Raw genomic sequence first — 18,775 nt, forward strand, 5'->3', positions numbered from 1 at the left:
CTGCTGAAGCCAAACAATGATGATTTTGTTTACACAATAACAGTGGCAAGTCCTGCCCTCTACACACCCAACACCAGAATGGCTTCTCCAAATAAGGAAAGTGTTGGGTGGAGTTGGCACATTGAAAAACAATTGCAGCAAAACAAGATGTTAATCTGTTCAAATATAGTTCAGACTCTGCTGATATATTAATATATTGAAAACTTACAGGGTGGGTATTGTCCCTTTAATGAAATACAAAATGCAAACAATGTGTGCCCAGAAGTATCAATCTAATATCGGATGCTGTGATCCTTATTATTTTCTTAGGTCCACATTCTTTACTTTTTTTTTAATTCTATTTGGCATTATATCCAGCACCACTTATATAACAATTATCTGGTGTGCAACACAGCAATTTATTTTTTTTAATGCATAGAGCATCCTCCTTCTTCCACCTTTTTTTCAGATTCTTTGTTGGATTTTGTTATTATGTTTTCTTTTTGGCTAGACTTACACATTTGTGTAATCTTTTATTGATGATCATCAATTTGACTTGAACATCATGTAATATAACTTTGTAATGTTAGCCATCAGCATCTGGGGGCGATCCGATATATACGGCGCAGGTTTCGGCGCAAGCGTGGAAACCTGCGCCGCCCGTTATTCTAATCAGCCAATAGAATTACAGTAGCTCTTATTCTATTGGCTAATCAAATCAGCCAATAGAATTAAAGTAGCTCTCATCCGACTGGCTGATTTCAATTTGAAGGCTCAAATCAGCCAATAGGAATTCAAGGGACGCCATTTTTAATTGTGTACCTTGAATTCCGATTCAGTGTACGGCGGCGATCGTATGAAGAGGATCCTCCACGCTCCATGGCTCCGGTCTTCAGTTCCAGCGTCGCCGATCTTCAGTTCCTGAATCCTGCATCGCCGGTCTTCAGTTCCAGAGAGGACGGTCTTCAGCTCCGCGGTCATCGGTCTTCAACTCCTCTGCTCCGCACCGGAGGGTTCCTGGAAGAAGAAGAGGTCACCGCCTGGAAGAAGACTTCTCCGCCTGGAACAGGACCTTCCCCGCCGGTCTTCAGGACAGGTAAGGAGCACTTGGGGGTTAGACTTAGTTTTTTTTAAGGGGGGATAGGGTGGGGTTTAGAGTAGGGGTGTGTGGGTGGTGGGTTGTAATGGGGGGGGTGTTCTTTTTTTTCACAGGTAAAAGAGCTGATTACTTTGGGGCAATGCCCCACAAAAGGACCTTTTAAGGGCTGGTAATAGAGCTGATTACTTTTTGCAATTTAATTTAGGGTAGGGACATTTTTTTATTTTGGGGGGCTTTGTTATTTTATTAGGGGGCTTAGATTAGGTGTAATTAGCTTAAAATTCTTGTAATATTTTTTTTATTTTTTTGTAATTTAGTGTTTGTTTGTTTTTGTAATATAGTTTAGTGTATTTAATTGTATTTTAGTTTAGATAATTATAGTTTAATTAATTTATTGATAGTGTAGGCGTATTTGTAACTTAGGTTAGGATTTATTTTACAGGTAAATTGGTAATTATTTTAACTAGGTAGCTATTAAATAATTAACTATTTAATAGCTATTGTACCTAGTTAAAATAAATACCAAGTTACCTGTAAAATAAATATAAACCCTAAAATAGCTACAATGTAATTATTAATTATATTGTAGCTATCTTAGGGTTTATTTCATAGGTAAGTATTTAGATTTAAATAGGAATAATTTAGTTAATATTATTAATATTATTTAGATTTATTTTAATAATAATTAAGTTAGGGGTGTTAGAGTTAGATAGGGTTATTATACTTAATATATATATATAATATAATAACTATATTCACTATATTAACCCTAATATAATTAGGGTTAATATAGTTAATATATATAATATAATAACTATATTAACTATATTAACCCTAATATAATTAGGGTTAATATAGTTAATATAGGTGGCGGCGGTGTAGGGGGATTAGATTAGGGGTTAATATATTTAATATAGGTGGCGGCGATGTAGGGGGGTCAGATTACAGGTAAAAGAGCTGATTACTTTGTGACAATGCCCCGCAAAAGGCCCTTTTAAGGGCTGGTAATAGAGCTGGTTACTTTGGGGCAATGCCCCGCAAAAGGCCCTTTTAAGGGCTGGTAATAGAGCTGGTTACTTTGGGGCAATGCCCCTCAAAAGGCCCTTTTAAGGGCTGGTAATAGAGCTGGTTACTTTGGGGCAATGCCACGCAAAATGCCCTTTTCAGGGCTATTTGTAATTTAGTTTAGGGTAGGGACATTTTAGTATGTTAGGGGGTAATACATTTATTATAGGTGGCGGCGGTGTACGGGGAATAGATTAGGGGTTAATACTTTTAATATAGGTGGCGGCGGTGTAGGGGGATTAGATTAGGGGTTAATCATTTTAATATAGGTGGCGGTGGTGTAGGGGGATTAGATTAGGGGGTAATGTAGTTAAAATAGGTGGCGGCGGTGTAGGGGGATCATATTAGGGGGTAATATAGTTAATGTAGGTGGCGGCGGGGTAGGGGGCTCACATTAGGGGATAATATAGTTAAAATAGGTGGCGGCGGTTTAGGGGGATTAGATTAGGGGGTAATGTAGTTAAAATAGGTGGCGGCGTGGTAGGGGGCTCACATTAGGGGGTAATAATTTTAATATAGATGGCGGTGGTGTAGGGGGATTACATTAGGGGTTAATAATTTTAATGTAGGTGGCAGCGGTGTAGGGGGATCAGATTAGGGGGTAATACATATAATGTAGGTGGTGGCGGGGTCCGGGAGTGGCGGTTTAGTTGTTAAACACTTTATTAGGGATTGCGGCGGGGGATTGCGGTTGACAGGTAGATAGACATTGCGCATGCGTTAGGTGTTAGGTTTTATTTTGCAGGTAGTTTAGGGAGCTACGGGGCTCCAATACTCAGCATAAGGCTTACTACACCTGCAATTTGTGGCAACGTGAAAATGGAGTAAGATTTCTCCATTTTCGCCACGTAAGTCCTTACGCTGTATATTGGATACCAAACTGCGGTGGTTTGGTATACCTGTCTATGGGCCAAAAAACTACGGCCGAAGGCAGAAATATACAAGCGTATCAAATAAAGATACCAAGAGAATGAAGAACATTTGCTAATAGGAGTAAATTAGAAAGTTGCTTAAAATTACAATTTGGGTTCAGTGCCACTTTAAATACAATTATTATTATTATTATTACTACTATTATTACTATTAACATTATTTATTATTAATATTATTATCAACATAATCATAAATATATAGTGTATTTCTTTATATAATTTATTATTCCTACTATTAATATTATTATTATTATTATTATTATTATTATGTATTATTACTATTATTATAATCAGCAATATAATTATAAAAATATAATGTATCTCTTTATATTATTGATACTGTTGAAGCATATTTTAAAATTTTGCACCCTTACCCCCAACAGTCCCATGATGTCATCTTCATTTTACTGACATTTTTTTTTACAATATTCTTTACAATGTATGACATATTAAATGAACTTGAATCAGGATGTTTTACATTCAATTAGGCCTGGCTGAAACAGGTCATTCTAGTGCAAAGAGTTTGTCTGCAAAATAACACTTAGAACACAATACGATATAAACACATTAGATATGTGATATTTTTCTTTATTTTTATAATGAGAATTTATTTTTTCCTTTAAATTACCTAGTAGTCACTTTAACTTGCAAGGTAATATGATTCAAAAACGAGGAGTCACAGGTCACAAAAAATAAAATAAGTTAATCTATTACATCACATACTTTGTAAATCTGTTAATAATGATAGTGTGTCAGTAAATCATGCACAAGAGGCTATTTTTGCTGTCATTAGATAATCTTCGCTCTGATATTCTTTGAGTAAATTACAGAGATGCAAGTAATTTTAATCAAAGAATACTGTCAAGGAGTTGTGGGTTGAAATGAAGATCATGAGTTTCAAATTGCCTCATCAAACTTAGTCAAGGTTTATTGAAGATAAGCATCTTGAAGTAAATTGTGTGTGCACATATTAAGAAAATATTCTTGCTTAAAATAACAATAGAGTACCAGTTTTGCCAAGATATTATTTTTTTCCCATAATTGCCATCTACATCTATAGACCATTTTAATAAACTGACTTTTATTTATTGGACAAATAAATTGACCATATTTGCAAACTGCAATGGCAGATATTGCAGTTTCCAGCCCTTAATCTTATCTACAACAATCTTCACTGTATTTTGTTGTTCTTTCAGTGATAAGCTTTTGCACCAGAATATGTTCTACCACAATGACAGGCCAACAGCTCTTCAATTTTCCCAAGGTCACTTTTAATTACGTTTTTTTTTCAATGGATTAACCCCCCTCTATGTAAAGAAGGTCTTCTAAAAATTACACCTTAACCTGCTACCCTCCAACCTGAGGCCCCTTATTCTGGTGCTGCATTTTATAAAGCTTTATTTTCCAGCTTTACTGAATCCCTTGTCTATCATATTACCTATTTCCCTTTTAACATTTAAAGGGACAATCTAGGCCAAAATAAACTTTCATGATTCAGATAGAGCATGTAATTTTAAACAATTTTCCAATTTACTTTTATCACCAATTTTGCTTTGCTCTCTTGGTATTCTTAATTGAAAGCTTAACCTAGGAGGTTCATATGCTAATTTCTTAGACCTTGAAGCCCACCTCTTTCCGATTGCATTTTAACAGTTTTTCACCACTAGAGGTTGTTAGTTCACATATTTCATATAGATAACACTGTGCTCGTGCACGTGAAGTAATCTGGGAGCAGGCACTGATTGGCTAGACTGCAAATCTATCAAAAGAACTGAAAAAGGGGCAGTTTGCAGAGGCTTAGATACAAGATAACCACAGAGGTTAAAAGTATATTATTATAACTGTGTTGGTTATGCAAAACTGGGAAATGGGTAATAAAGGAATTATCTATCTTTTAAAACAATAAAAATTCTGGTGTAGACTGTCCCTTTAAGGTAAAAATACTAAAGTCATTAAAGGGACATGAAACCCAAATTTTAGTCTTTCATGATTCAGGTAGAGCATATCATTTTAAATGACTTTTCAATTTACTTATATTATTTAATTTGCTTTATTTTCCTAGTATCCTTTGTTGAAGAAGTAGTGATGCACTACTGGGAAAAGCTGAATGCATTGGAAGAGCCAATAACATGAGACATATATGTGCAGCCACCAATCAGCAGCTCCTGAGTATACGTAGGTATCCATTTCAATAAAGGATATCAAGAGAACAAAACAAATTAGATAATAGAAGTAAATTGGAAAGTTGTTTAAAATCGAATGCTCTATCTGTCTCATGCAATAAATTTTTTTGGATGTTATGTGCCTTTAAAGTGAAGGTCAATTTTCATCAATGAGTGCCCGGTTTTTAAAAATACTTTTTAAAACAGGGGCACTTTCATTGATGAAAATTAACATTGCACTGGATTTTAAGAAATACTTACCTTTGTCTCCTGCAAAACCGGATCGCCGATCTCAGCCTCAGTTCCTCTGTAGTGACGTCAGAAATGACAAAAACCGGCTTCCTCCAATTATGGCTTGCACCCCAGAGCGTCCAGCTCGTGATGCCTGGCTGTGATTGGAGGAAGCCAGTTTCGTCATTGCTGTTGTCTACAGCAGGAAGAAGAAGGAGGGAGATCGTCGATCCGGCTTTGCAGAAGTAAAAGGTAAGTATTTCTTAAAATCCAGTGCAATGTTAATTTTCATCAATGAAAGTGCCCCTGATTTTAAAAGTATTTTTAAAAACCGGGCACTCATTGATGAAAATTGACCTTCACTTTAAGTTTTTCCTTGCAAATTGTATTTTTTTACTTATTACTAGCTCTCCTTTAAACACTCAAATCTACTTATATCTTTGAGAGATCTTGAAGGAATTGTATATTAAAGATGTGCATTTATTTCTTTTTTTTTATTTAATTTTTTTTATTGAGGCTCTTTCGAGAATATAACAAGGAAAAGTGATTACATTGCATAAAACAACTTTGCATTGGTAAAGGATTATATAAAAGGTAATAACAACAATAATTAACTTTTGCTCTGATGTGTCTTAATACAGATAGGGCATCTTTACTCAAAACACAGTACAGATTGGCAGTTTGAGATCCTCATTTTATATAAATTACTCGGCTATAGTCAACTTAATATATAAACAGACATTCAGCTCCTTCATTAATATAAAAGATACAGTAGGCATGCAGCATATATTCAGTAATATAAATTCTATATATTCATATCAAACCCATATAACATACATTAGGATGACTGTACAGCTTCTATATATCAGATTAAAAAAAAAGTATTAACTTAGGGTGAGACTTTATGCAGTAGGAGCGTGCTCCAGTCCTCAAAGAAAAGAATGTAGAAGCAGATAGGAAGAGGGGAGAGAGAGAGAGTCCTCAGCATAACAGTAGTGGGGTCAACAGTTTTAGACTACTGGGGTATGTTGATCTCATTCCATTTATACCATATTTCATGATATAGTTCAAGTTTGTTAATATGTCGGAATGCAAATTCCTCCATATTCTTTATATACTCAATGATGTTCATTACTTTTTTAGGAGACTGAGATGAGGGCTGCTTCCAATCCCTGGCAATAGCCAACTTAGCGGCCATGAGTACATATAAGGTCAGGTTCCTCTCCGCTTCTGACATTTCTGGGAAGCCATGGTGCAGGAGACCCGTGGGAGGAGAATATCGCAAATCTATGTTGAGATCACAAAGAATCCCAAAAACAAATCTCCAGATGTTTTTAACTAAGGGACAGTCCCACCATATGTGAATTTGTGTACCCATATTTCCACATTGTCTCCAGCACATGGGAGATGTTGTCTGGTAGAATTTATGGAGCACAACCGGGACAAAATGCCAGCGAGCTGTTATTTTATAATACTGCTCCCACAAGGTCGCGCTATGTAAGACTTTTTTGGCTCTTACCAATTCACCTAGCCAAATTGATGTATCGCAACTAGTTTTAAGTTCTCTCTCCCAAGTTTTATATTGATTATGCTTGGTTGGGCGCCGGGGAGAGATCAGCAAATTATAGTGAAATGAGAGGGAGCCTTTGACTGGCTTACCTAATTTCCATCTTTGCTCCCACTTGGTGAGAGACCTTTCAGGTTGGCCCAAAAGCCCCCAGGCCTTAAGGATACTGGCTAATCTTAGAAATTCAAAGCTAAGCGAGGATGGTAAAGAAAGTTTAGTTTTCACCTCTTCAAACGGCAGGAGTGATTCATTATTATAGCTGCTATTGACCAAGTCCCTACATGTGTCTCACACATCGAGACCAGAATATTGCTTATCAAATAGATAGGAGACGGATGGGGGGCAATAGAGTCCATATGCTTTTTGAAGTCCCAATGTTTCAATGTGTCTAAGAGGAGTGGATGATCAATTTTCAAGGACCGCCGAAGATGCCCTGGTATCCAGGGTAGATCAAAAAGCAAAATACCATTAGGAAGAAACGATTTTCGACTTCTTGCCATCTTGAGCTAGAGTCTGTGATACTCCAGCCCAGCATATGAGCTAGTCTGGCAGCATCATGATAGGTTAAGATACTAGGATACGCCAATCCACCTCTGTTAATTGGTTGCTGGATCACTGCCAGCATTTATTTCTTAATGAATGCAAAATGTAACATTTTTTTCTTAGTTGTTGTATTTGTTAAAACAAAAAAAAAAACACCTAAACAAATCAGAATTAATGAATATCTCTACACCACAAGCAACCATGGAATGTCAATTAATTGCCCCCCTCACATTTAAATACATAAACTCATTTAGGGATTTACCTTAAGTCCTTTCCAATTATTGGAGCCAATTGACATGGTCGAGCAAGCCCATCTTGTGAATTGGACTCATAAGTGTCATATGAATTAATAAACTTCCCAGAATTATGTATGAAAACTTTGTTAATACCCTTACCCCAAACAGATATTAAAGGGACACTGAACCCAATTTTTTTCTTTTGGGATTCAGATAGAGAATGCAATTTTAAGCAACTTTCTAATTTACGCCTATTATCAAATTTTCTTAATTCTCTTGGTATCTTTATTTGAAAAGCAAGAATGTAAGTATAGATGCCGGCCCATTTTTGTGAACAACCTGGGTTGTTCTTGCTGATCAGTGGATTAATTTAACCAACCAATAAACAAGTGCTGTACAGAGTATTAAACCAAAAATAGCTTAGATGCCTTCTTTTTCAAATAAAAAGAAAAATTGATAATAGGAGTAAATTAGAAAGTTGCTTAAAATTGCATGCTCTATCTGAATCACGAAAGAAAAAAATTAGGGTTCAGTGTCCCTTTAAACCACTTCAAAGGATCATAGAAATTGACATTTGTAAAGACGTAAATTGTCAACAATTGAATACTATACCTTCTGAGGAAGAGGGGAGAGCTAGGGGTACTGAATCTCTCCACTCCCTCCAACATTAGACGTAAAACCCTTTCAGTACAGTGTGAAATTTCCGCGGCTATAAAAATACATTTTTTAGAGAGCCGTCAATTCTGAAAAAACAAATTTTACATAATGCAATGCTTAAAACACTTAAGTAAAAAAAGAAAAGCCATGGCTACTGTCTTCTATGGAATATTAATATCTTGTGCACAATGCCTTCTTCCTAAAATGAAAAGAATACGTCAAAAGTAAAAAGCATTTTTATTTAAATACAGAAAAATCTTTACATACATATTATAGTATTTAACAGTATAGTACATAGACATACAAAACTGAATACACATGTATATTATACCCACAATCCTCAAACTCCTATAGGTGTATTATACATGTCCTAGTTTCACTATTGTATTGTGGTGACTTTCTGTTGATACATGTACATTGTATTTGCATTCAATACTATTTAAATGTATAATTTCAATTACAGGTGGCGATGCTGGTTTTAAAATACCACTATTGTCAGAGAAGCATTGTCTCCCACAGACAAGTGTACCAAAAGACCTCTTGGTGAGACTGCCTTCAAATACTGATTTCAGGCCTTTGTAACACTTAACTTTTCAGATCACAAGGCAAATAAAATATGGCTATTACCACGATGATTTAAAATTGAGGGTCAGACCGAGGGCTTGCATTGTATCTCTTCAGTGTCCCCCCCCCCCAAAAAAAAAAAAAAAACACTTTTTTTAAGCAGGAGTGAAACCTGACGCACACTAACTAAAGAACTTTGGATATCTCGATTGTGGTAACTTCTCCCCATAGACATCAACGGAGAGCGCATAAGAAAAAAACCTAACACTTATTGCTCCATGCTAACTGGGCAGAAGTTATTAAGATTTCACATTCCAATGTTCTTCACATACAGGAAAATAAGTTTATTTGTATATACCTGTACCTGCATATCTATTTCTATAGATATAGATATTTATTTTACATTAACATTATCACACATATATATATATATATATATATATATATATATATATATATATATATATATATATATATATATATATATATGTATAGAACATAGGAATGTAAAATATGTGTAACATACTTTGGTTTTGAGTTTTAGGTCTAATGCAGTGTCGGGTTAGCGCATGTGAAGCATAAGTTATTTTAATGTGTGTTATTGAAATATTAAATATTAAATATTAAAAATATTAATAATAATTATTACAAAGAGAGAGAGAGTGAGGGGAGAGAGAGAGAGAGGGGAGAGAGAGGAGAGGGGGGAGAGAGAGAGACAGAGGGGGGAGAGAGAGAGGGGGGAGAGAGAGAGGGGAGAGAGAGGGGGAGAGAGAGAGAGGGGAGAGAGAGAGGGGGGAGAGAGAGGAGAGAGAGAGAGAAGAGAGAGAGAGGGGAGAGAGAGGGGAGAGAGAGAGGAGAGAGATAGGAGAGAGAGAGGGGAGAGAGAGAGGGGAGAGAGAGAGGGGGGAGAGAGAGGGAGATAGAGAGAGGAGAGAGAGAGAGGGGGGAGAGAGAGAGGGGAACGAGAGAGAGAGGGGAAAGAGAGAGAGAGGGGAGAGAGAGAGGGGAAAGAGAGAGAGAGGGGAGAGCTAGAGAGATGAGAGAGAGAGGGGAGAGAGAGGGGGGAGAGAGAGAGGGGTGGGACCACTGTACTGCAAAAAATGGCCCGTGTGAACGGGCTTTAGGACTAGTTATTCATATTTTGCTATATTTCCATAACGTGCATTAGAGGGATATGAAACCCATTTTTTTCTTTCATGATTCAGATAGTATATGCTATTTTAAACAACTTTCTAATTTACTTCTATTATCAATTTTTCTTTTTTCTTTGATATCTTTTGTTGAAAAGCTGGGGTGTATGCTTAGTAGCTGTCCCATTTCTAGAGCACTTTATGGCAGTAGTTTTACAAGAATGTTATCCATTTGCAAGAACATTAGATGGTATTTTTGTGGTATTTCCAGCTATGTAGTGCTCCACTCAGAATATCATGGGAATTAAGCAAATTTAAAACTAGAAGTAAATTTGAAACTTTTTTAAAATGGTATGCTCTGAATCACAAAAGAAAATTTTGGGGTTTTATATCCCTTTAAGATAACTCATTCTTCATCTGCGCTAACCCAATACCGCCTTAGACCTAAAGCACAAAACCAGAAGCGTGTTACACATATTTTACATTCCTATGATCTTCACATAGAATTTTTTTTTTTGTATCAGTTAATATATATTTCTATATATATTTGACAATGTTAACTATATATGTATTCCTACATATATATATCAAAGAAGTGTAAAGCACTCCTGGCGAAAAGTTCTATCAAAGCTTGATATGCCTGAAGTGCCCAGGGTGCGCTCCAAAGGATAATACAACAGCAAAAGAAGAAGGCACTCACTGGGTCATATTCATCAAATATTCATTTAATTTGTGATGTTTCAGGGTTGCCCTCTTTTTCAAACAAGCATACAATAAAAAGGTAGTTTACTCACCCAGAATTTAAAACCCCAGTAACCCAGCGTGGTGCTGCCGATGGCGTCCCCTGAAGTGGATACTCCCACACAGGTTGCGTTACGTAATACCCTTAACCATAGCTAAGTCAGCAGCACCTGAGAAAAAGACATAAGAAAGTGATTACAAAGTGGCAACATGTAGTGTACTATTATACACAAATGTCATATATATATTCTATAGTGTAATCCATCCTAAATTGACCAGTATCTACAGCAATTACATCGGACTATATATAACTAAATTTTCCATTTTTTTAATTCTTAAAGCACCCTTGATAAATTCCTCCATTGTAAACGGAGGGAAATATATTACTACTGGGGATGCAGAATATATGTGTAGAGCTATAGCCTATACTAATCATATTTTTAAATTAAAACTGTACATGCACATAAGCAGTTAATTCTGTAGGAATAGTTCAGGATGATACAAGTAACATATTATAGAGAACATTATAAAAAACAGTGCCAATCCAAATGCACATTTAGTCCCTGCGGTGCCATGGTACCCAGGGTGTGAATCCATCTAGTCTCATGTTGCAACAACAGCTTTGCTCTGTCACCTCCTTGTGCTAGGGGTGCTACATGATCTATTATTATGTACTTCAGATCTTTAGTACTGTGCTTGGCTTGTGCGAAGTGCCCCGCTACCGGCTGATCCGAATCACCCTTGTCAATTGCCTTTTTAATGGCAGAGCGATGATTTGCCATCCTTTTCCTAAGATCATCGACCATCTTACCTACATAAACAAGCCACAAATACAGTGGAGTAGGTATACAATAAAGTTGGTTGTGCATGTAACTCTGTATCTTATGGGAAATCTTCTGGTGCAATATGAATGGCTAAAACTGTTACCTGTCGTAAGACCACCACATGTGGTACAACCTAGACACCTATAGCAGCCTGGTTTGTTCTGTAACCATGTGTCTATGATGTAACAATTTCTGGGGTCAGTTTGAATTAATTGATCACTCAGGGAATGAGCCCTTGGATATCCCACTCTAGTTGGGTCAATTTTCTGAAAAGGTAGTTCCTGTTGTAAGTAAAGTCCAGTTATCCCTCATAGTGTTGATCAAATCACCTTTTCCTAGGGTAAACGTGGTCGTAAAGGTCATTCTGTTTTCATTGTTGGTATTTTTTATTTTCTTCAACGTCTCTTCTTGTGTAAGGTGTTTGGTCTTCTCTTTACACTCTTGAAGTAGTCCCTTCTGGTAGCCTCTTAAAGTGAATTTACCTTCCATATCCTGTAGTTGTCGGTTCTTTAAACTGGGGTCTATGTTATTCCTAATCATCCTTTTGAATTGGGAGTTTGGCATTGCTTTTTTGAGACTAGGGGGTGGCAACTTGTAGCATGTAACAATGAGTTTTTATCCATAGACTTAGTGAAGAGGGTTGTGCAGAGCTGGTTATTCTTTTTATAAATTTGAAGGTCCAGAAAATGCACAGTAGTTTTGTCATATGTCAATTTGAATTTTACTGTTAGATGTACTTTGTTTAAATCTTCAGTCCACTCCTGGAGCCCTTCCTCTGTTCCTCTCTATAGTAGGAACAGGTCATCGATGTACCTGCGGAACAGTGTAATTCTGCGGCTGCCATCCTGAAATAGGTTTGTACCTATTGTCTCCAGTTGCGCCATAAACAGATTTGTGGGGCCACATTGGAACCCATAGTCGTCCCAGTGATCTGCAGGTAAATGTCTCTTTCGAAGCAGAAGTAGTTAAGTTCCAAGCAGGCTTTGAGTAGTTCTATAAGTACTTCTACAGAGGGTCCTATATATGGATACCTTATCAATTGATTTTTTACAGCCATAGCCGTCCCAGCGATCTGCAGGTAAATGTCTCTCTCGAAGCAGAAGTAGTTAAGTTCCAAGCAGGCTTTGAGTAGTTCTATTAGTACTTCTACAGAGGGTCCTATATATGGATACCTTATCAATTGATTTTTTACAGCCATAATACCTTCCTCATGAGGAATAACAGTGTAGAGAGATGTGACATCTAATGTGACCAAGATCACTTCATCGTCTACTTCTGGGTTCTAGTAGAAGCTGTACCATACTTGTGGAGTCCAAAAGAAATGATGTGTTACTACGTACCAAAGGTTGAAGTATCCTGCCTATATATGTAGCTATAGGCTGAAGTAGTGAGCCTATAGCGGAGACAATTGGTCTCCCTCGTGGTGCTTTCAGACTCTTATGTACCTTTGGTAAAATATATAGAACAGGTGTCCTAGGAAAGTCTATTACCATATAGGCCCTCAAGTATTTGTCTATGTTTCCACTTTCCATCAAGTCATTGGTTAAGTCATCCAGTTGTTTTTTGAAGATCATATTGGGGTCCCCCCTCAGTCATTTGTACGTGGTTAGATATTTGAGTTGTCTCATTAATTCCTCCCGATAATCCCTGTAGTTCAGCAGGATAATTGCTCCTCCCTTGTCAGACTCTCGTAGAACTATAGTAGTATCATTCTGTAAAGTTTTTAATGCTTCTCTTTCTCTCTTGTAGAAGTTGTTTCTGTAGTTCTCACTCCTTATGTTAGTATCCCAAACTTTTTGCAGCATCAAACAAGAGAATGTTTTAATAGATGCATTGTTACTCTGGGGATCAAACATACTTTTTTTTTCTTAAATGGTTCCACATCACCAGGTTGGCTTTGATCTCTAAAGAATTCTTTCAAACGCAACTTTCTGGTGAATTTTTAGATATCCACATAGAGGTCCAATTCATCTGTTTTAGTGGAAGGTATGAAAGAGAGTCCTTTATTAAGAATGGATACTTCATCATTAGTTAAGACATGTTCACTTAAATTAATGATTTGGTTCATGTCCTGTTCCCCCTCCGGAATTGTCTTGGGGGTCTGCCTGTACCTCCCCCCCCCCCCGGTATGCATCCTCTGCCTTCCTTATTTTTTGAATGAGTAGTCATTCCTGGTCTGTTGATATCTTGCGGAGGTGTGGATATAGTTATATCAGAGTCTGAACTTTTACCAGAGCTATCAACAGTGCCCATAGGTCTTCTCCTGGTATATTTCTGTCTCCAGGGTCTGTTAGAGCAATACTGTATGCTCTCTTCAGGGATTAATTGCCACCTATACACCGTTTTATTTTTATAATCATTAGTAACATCTTCCAATTTTCTGTTTTTAAATGTAATCAGTTAATTGTCATACTTGTACATTTCCTCTATAAGTTTATTAATCTCATTTTTCTCTTTATAGGCTTCCAATTTATCCAGGTGTACTTCCTCATATTGTTTGACTTCAGTTCTATTAATCTCTAGTAATCTTGTTATTTCTTTTATCACCAGCAATATTAAGTCCAGTGAACATTTATTTAAAATGTTACACCATTTGGGATTATTTTTCCTTAAAGTGGGAGTATTTTTTTATCCTGGATCCACAAGGTAAAAATGTATTGCGGTGGTAGTGTAGAGGCATCCTCCTCTGTAAATAAGAATTCCTCAGCCCCCTAGATTTCTGTGTCATTAGTTATCTCCTCCTCATTGACATCAGCCATGTTGCAGTTGGTGCAGAAAAACAGCAGTCAGTCGACTTGTGCAAATAAAAACAAGTGGTTCAAAGGTATATCTGTTTTTGTTATCTGGGTGCTTTTTATTGTATGCTTGTTTGAAAATGGGGGCAACCCCGAAACGTCACAAATTAAATGAATATTTAATGAATAAGACCCAGTAAGTGCCTTCTTCTTTTGCTGTTATTTATTTATATATATATATCAGATATACAGTATATATATATATATATATATATATATATATATATATATATATATATATATATATATATATATATTTATAAAGGTATTTACAGTACATACACAGTGAAACACATTATAAAATATTATTTTAGAATTATTATTTAAACAGATATATATATATATATACATATACTATATACTATATGTGTGTATTTAGTCTCCCTATGGGAAAAAGGGGAAAACAGACGTGGACTCCTTGCTCAGTGTGCTTAGAGGAATATGGCTGCACCTCACTGACGAGGCCCAATGAAGGCCGAAACGATCGTCTGGGGTTGCTGTGTTCCTTGTTCAGAGATGAATTGCCTGGTATTTTGGCACTGGACTGACTGTTATGGGCTGGATCAGACTGATATGCTACAGGAAAGTTCTTCTCTGTGAAAAGCATTACTGGGCTAAAAGACGCTGCACCCAGGTGGTAAATCACCATAGAACAGGCTAACAATAGTATTGAGCCAGTTGTTTGTTCCTGTGAGTGTGCTTCTCTCTATGTGTATTTAGTCTCCCTATGGGAAAAAGGGGAAACCAGACTTGGACTCCTTGCTCAGTGTGCTTAGAGGAATATGGCTACACCTCACTGACAAGGCCCAATGAAGGCCGAAACGATCGTCTGGGGTTGCTGTGTTCCTTGTTCAGAGAGGAATTGCCTGGTATTTTGGCGCTGGACTCACCGTAATGGACGGGATCAGACTGATATGCTTCTCTGTGAAAACCATTAATGGGCTAAAAGAAGCTGCACCCAGGTGGTAAATCGCCATAGAACACGCTAACAACAGTATTGAGCCAGTTGTTCGTTCCTGTGCTTCTCTCTGTGTATATATATATATATATATATATATCTGGTATATGTGCCCAGTGTGCTTAGAGGAATGTGGCTGCACCTCACTGACGAGGCCCATAGGAGGCCGAAACAATCGTCTGGGGTTGTCATGTTCCTTGTTCAGAGGAGAATTGCCTGGTATTTCGGGGCTGGACTGACCTTACTTGGCAGGATCAGACTGATATACTTCAGGAAAGTTTTCTTCTGTGAAAAGCACACTGGTCTAAAAGAGGCTGCTTCCGTGTGGTAAATCGCCATAGAACAAGCCACTGAGCTGTTGTTCGTTCCTGGTAGAGCGCTTCTCTCTTTGTATGCAAATTATTATGACCCTGGGGAAGTCTCCCTATGGGTGATGGGGGAAACCAGACGTGGACTCCTTGCCCAGTGTGCTTAGAGGAATGTGGCTGCACCTCACTGACGAGGCCCATAGGAGGCCGAAACGATCGTCTGGGGTTGTCATGTTCCTTGTTCAGAGGAGAATTGCCTGGTATTTCGGGGCTGGACTGACCTTACTTGGCAGGATCAGACTGATATACTTCAGGAAAGTTTTCTTCTGTGAAAAGCACACTGGTCTAAAAGAGGCTGCTTCCGGGTGGTAAATCGCCATAGAACAAGCCACTGAGCTGTTGTTCGTTCCTGGTAGAGCGCTTCTCTCTTTGTATGCAAATATATATATATATATATATATATTTAAAATAAAAATAACATTTTCCTCTATGTGAAGAACATTGAAATGTGAAATATTTACAGTACATACACAGTAAAACACATTACAAAATATTATTATAGAATTATTATTTAAACATATATATATATATATATATATATATATTCTATAGCCCTTTGCAGTGAAACACGTGGCCATATACCTTTAACACCCTTATGAAATATTTTTATCAATATTTATATAAATAATTTTTATCAGATAGTGTTTATATGAGTAGCATACTTAGAATTTGTGCTGCAGTTATGCTACCCCGAACCCCCCCCCCAAAAAAAAAAAAAAAAAAATGTTTTAGGCTTCAGACATCCTCTTTTTTGGTCAGGAGGTAGCGAGGCATTTTTTTTTTAAAAAAAAAATTTTCATGGCATTTCCAAAGTAAAATTTCACCAGGGCTTGCCAAACACTCACAAAATAAATGCTCATATTTAGTGCAGATTTTTTAACATTCTTGATGAATTTAACCAACGATTGTGTTAGCAGTCAGTACAATTGCTAGCCACAGGGCCACCATCAGAAGTTGAAAGGGGTGACTAGAGTTAGGGACCCGGTAGGATAGGGGGGCCCAGGCCAAACTAACACTTTCTGGGAATATGAGACACTTTTTTTTTAATGGGCCTCTGAGCAGTGCTAATGAAGGTAAAATGCAGGCCCCATAGCTGGGGCCTTGGACCCTGTTTTTGTTACTATATAGTATATTGCAACAGAGCACAGTGTTCTACTATAGAATGCAGAACAGGGGGCAAGACCATTTCCAGGGGTGGGTGGTACTAGCAGCTGCTCTGGGAGCCTTTCCTCCACACTTATCTGATGTGGAGCCCAGAGGCAGGTGGGGAATCATGTTAGTGACTTGAACCTTGTGCAGTTTTTTTTTTTAAACTTTTATTCATAACCAGCAGTGCATACAAAGAATAAAAGTAAAATATATTTGGCACCTCGCAGGGCCCAAAACAGACAACAGAGAGAAAAACAAAAATTAAAACTGAAAACAAAAATATTTGTCAATATTAATCAGATTTCTCTAACTTAAATTGTATACTCTGCAGGGTTTTTTTCTTGTTTTAACTTCCTAATTTTAACAATTTCTTGATCATTATACCCTTCAAAAAAAAAAAAAAGGGGGGGGGGGGGCAATAAGAAGAAGGGGTAGATATGTAATTATAGAAATTAATGATCCCTATCCGCCTCTGTAGCTGAGGCAGAGCAGAATCTGTTTATGATAACTAAGGGCTTGAATTCTTGGAACAGGGTCATTTTTATGTATACTCTAAAATGTTCCCTATTTTTCCTGATGTCATAGTAGATTCCTTGAGCAAATCTAAATGTTGGGTTAGTTTAATAACTAGGCTAGTGGTAAGGCAATAGCCGCCACTAGAAGGACAGGCCAAACCTATACATCATGCAACCCACACTCACACAGAACATCATTTGTAATAAATAACATAAAAAAAAAATAAAAGGAAAAGAAAAAGAAAGGGGAGGGAGGGTGAAAAATGACATCTAACCCCTATCTCCCGTTACCAGATACCAAGAAGAACTATTTCAGAGTTTTTAAATGGAAAAATCAAAAAATCAATTTCCATTTCTTGAAATGTTTTTATAAAGGCTGCCCATTTGTTAAAAATTTTTCTTATATCCGATTCTTTATCAATATTTGTGTCTTTCTGTTCTAGTACACATTGTTTCTTTAAGTAATTCTTAACTTCAGAAATGGTTGGCAGAGATCTTAGTTTCCATTTTTTGCAGATCAAGTATCTGGAGGCCAAGATAGAAAGAATTACTATTTTTTCGTTACTCCGAGTGGCATTATTAGTATTTAAACATAAAATGATTTGATATAGTGATAGGGAGGTTATCCCGATTTTCAAAATGTTTTTGAGCCAGTATTCCAATTTAATCCAAAATCTTCTGACCTTGGGACAATGCCAAAACATGTGTGTCAAATCTGCCGCTGGATAGGAACATTTGGGGCATTTATTAAATTGTTGGTTATGCACTCTGAGGCCTTTCTCCGGGGTGAAGTAAGCCCTGTGAAGGAGCCTAAGATGTGCCTCTCGCCAAGTAGCCGAGATGGTGGTAGATGACACTTTGTTAATCGACAACTGAATCGTTTTTGGTACAATATTACTTTGAGGTATTAAGGAAGACCATACCGTTGCCAGCCTTTCCAAAGTAGGGGTGGCTTTACTGGCACTGAGTAAGTGATAGCACGGTGAGAAAGACATAAGGACGATTCTGACAAGACTTAACCAATTTTCCAGCTTTCCTAACGCCCAGTGCCAGCTGGCTTCTTTTACTAGTTCAGCTGTAAAATGTCTTATTTGCAAATATGCAAAGAAATCTCTGTTAACGAGGTTAAATTCAGTCTTCAGCTCTTCAAAAGTCTTAATACACTTTCTTTCGCTATCTATCAGAGAGGAGATCTTTACCATGCCATTGTTGTGCCATCGATTAAAAACCGCTGAATTTATGCCAGCTTGGAATTGTGGA

The sequence above is a fragment of the Bombina bombina genome, chromosome 1, assembly GCF_027579735.1.
Source record: "Bombina bombina isolate aBomBom1 chromosome 1, aBomBom1.pri, whole genome shotgun sequence".
In the NCBI taxonomy this organism is placed as follows: Eukaryota; Metazoa; Chordata; class Amphibia; order Anura; family Bombinatoridae; genus Bombina; species Bombina bombina.